The sequence below is a fragment of the Triticum dicoccoides genome, chromosome 2A, assembly GCF_002162155.2.
Source record: "Triticum dicoccoides isolate Atlit2015 ecotype Zavitan chromosome 2A, WEW_v2.0, whole genome shotgun sequence".
NCBI classification, from domain to species: Eukaryota; Viridiplantae; Streptophyta; class Magnoliopsida; order Poales; family Poaceae; genus Triticum; species Triticum dicoccoides.
The window spans coordinates 651590399-651593431 of NC_041382.1; positions in this window are offsets into that span (position 1 = coordinate 651590399).

Genomic DNA, 3033 nt, shown 5'->3' on the forward strand with positions numbered 1-3033 from the left:
CTCTCCGAATTCATCTGCAAACATCTATTGTTAGACATGCAGCCATGCTGCATACTATATGGTACCTATCATTCTTTGAAAGAAATGTTACCAGCTGGGGACTTTTTCGATTCCTTCAATGCGGCAACAGCGGCTCGAAGTTGGGTCTTGCATTCCTCTAGCTCTTGTGACAGTCGACTATTCTTCTCTGTAAGAACCTGCAAAATAAGATGATCCTTAAATCAGTTTTGCTAACTGTTTCAAGTCTCAGGGGCTACTGATACATATAATCGTCAGATTTACTTACCCGTACATCCTTTACATACTGGTTCGTGGCTCTGCCTAGACCATCTTGAGAAGCACAGAGGTAGGCCTTTCCAGAATTGAAGGCATCAAATGCCTCTGGTGAGAAGCAAGCGTCACGGAGTACGGCCCGGCGTCGCCTATGATTCATGGTGCTCTCCACTTCTGAATTTGTAGCGGATAGCCTATCTGCATCCTCTGTAGGGAGAGTATCCGGCGTCCGCCCCATGTCGGCTTCCGCCTCTATGTCCGGTCCTGGAGCCCAACTGGTGGAAGCGTGATCGGCAGCCTCACCGGACATATTCTGGCGAGCGTTTTTTTTTGTTAAAGAAACATGGACGTCATTACATTTCAAGAAAGACGACAACCACAGAGCGGGGTTTATGTCATACCTCTGCGCCGGCGTCTCCGTCCTGACCACCTTCCTTTTTGGCCTGCCCGGCCTCGGTGCCTCTTGTTGGCGAGTTGCTGCGGGTTCGGCGTGGCGTCCCGAATGCCTTCCCTGTCAAACACCATATATATTTGGTAGGTGAAGTGTCTAAAAGGGGATCCTAGTTTTTGGAGTTGGGATTTTTGGTTTTTCTTACGTGCGACGTAGGAAGCAGTCCGGGATAGTCGGCCGTAATGGCCACCATGGCGTCATCACAGCTTAATTGATAGAACTGCCGGTTTATCAGCTCCACGAATATGTCTGGATCTTCTTCGAGTCCGGGACCGAGGGCCCGGTCAGGGTCCTCTAGTTGTGTAGATGGGCTGCTGACCTCCCTTATGGCTCTTCACAGTTCCTGTCGCAAAATGGCAAGGTGAGTACCTACGACATAGAATGCGGGAAGAATGGGAGTAAGGAGATATAACTCACCCAGCTTGGAGGGTTGTACATGCAGAATCCATCCCGTGGCTTGATGCGGATGAACTCGCTTCCTCTCCCTTGAACAAATCGGACAGAATTTTTGCTAAGGCGGCAGCGTTGTCCGGACCCTTACGCCCGCAACGGGTGGCGTCATCTTCCCCGTTAAAACACCACAAGGGGTGCCCTCGATATTGAAGTGGTTGCACTCCCCGCATTATGCATATTGACATAACCTCGATTACTGTCAATCCTGATTGAGCCAGTGCTTTAATCCGGTTCATCAGGTAAAGGACTTCTCCGTTGTCTTCCTCCTGGGGGCTCCATGGGTGCCAACTTCGGCGTTTCTTCAGAGGAGCATTGCTGAACTCAGGAAGACCCCGCCGAACAGGGTCCGGAAGGGGGAAGTCCTCCATATAAAACCATTCCGAACGCCAGTCTTCGGATGTCTTCTTCGGAGTACCGGACAGGTATCCGGTTTCGGCGATGCGCCATATTTCGGCTCCGCCCACTTGATAAAGTGACCCCTTCTGTGTGCGAGGGACGAGACAAAATAACCTTTTCCACAGCTCGAAATGAGCCTCGCAGCCTAGGAATAACTCATAGAGGGTAACATAGCCGGCGATGTGTAAAATGGAAGTAGGGGTGAAATTATGCAGTTGGAGGCCGAAAACTCCAAGAGCCCGTGGAGGAACGGATGAATCAGAAATCCGAGTCCCCTCAATAAGTAAGGGACAAGGCATACCCGCTCCCCCGTAGAGGGGCTAGGGAAGCTCTCCGCTTGCTCCCCGCCATTGTAGGTGGCGAGCCCGGCTCGGATGAGCACCATATACGCCGGAGGGAGAATCCCTTAGTCTGCAGTTCGACTAATCGACTGTGTGGGACTTAACACCTCTCCCAATCACCGGGCTTAGGGCTACGGGGGCGGGAGGAGGAGCTGTGGAGGTCGGCTATGCTGGAGTGGATATTTCCGAAGCACGCTCCGATGGATTCTCGCTGGGGGAGGATGGTATGGATTGGATCTAAGAATCCCCATCCCTTTAATATACAATTCATTTATCTGGCTAGGGGGGGCGAATGTAAAAATGCCCTGGCGCCTCGCATTCATTCGACGCGTGGAAGATAGCCCTTATTGGGCATGGAAGCCAAGAGGTTCAACATTTATGGGACTGGACACTGCTTAGCAAACGTTCAAAATTTGGAGAAGAACCCGCCTTGCAATGTCGAAGACAACACTGTGCGCCAGACTCATCGTCATTGAAGCTTGGTTCGGGGGCTACTGAGGGAGTCCTGGATTAGGGGGTATCCGGACAGCCGGATTATATCCTTTGGCCGGACTATTGGACTATGAAGATACAAGATTGAAGACTTCGTCCCGTGTCCGGATGGGACTCTACTTGGCGTGGAAGGCAAGCTAGGCAATACGGATATGTATATCTCCTCCTTTGTAACCGACCTTGTGTAACCCTAGCCCCCTCCGGTGTCTATATAAACCGGAGGGTTTTAGTCCATAGGACAGCATACAATCATACCATAGGCTAGCTTCTAGGGTTTAGCCTCTCCGATCTCGTGGTAGATCAACTCTTGTACTACTCATATTATCAAGAATAATCAAGCAGGACATAGGGTTTTACCTCCATCAAGAGGGCCTGAACCTGGGTAAAACATCATGTCCCCTGCCTCCTGTTACCATCCGCCTTAGACGCACAGTTCGGGACCCCCAACCCGAGATCCGCCGGTTTTGACACTGACAACATCCTTAACCATTTTTCGTAAATCCAAATTCCAAAGAGTACTTTATTACAAATGCTGCCACCCACATGGTTTGGTATGGTCAGGCATTACTTCCAACTTTATTCATTTTTCCTCCTTGAAGATTCTTCAGTCCCACTGGAATTGTGCGA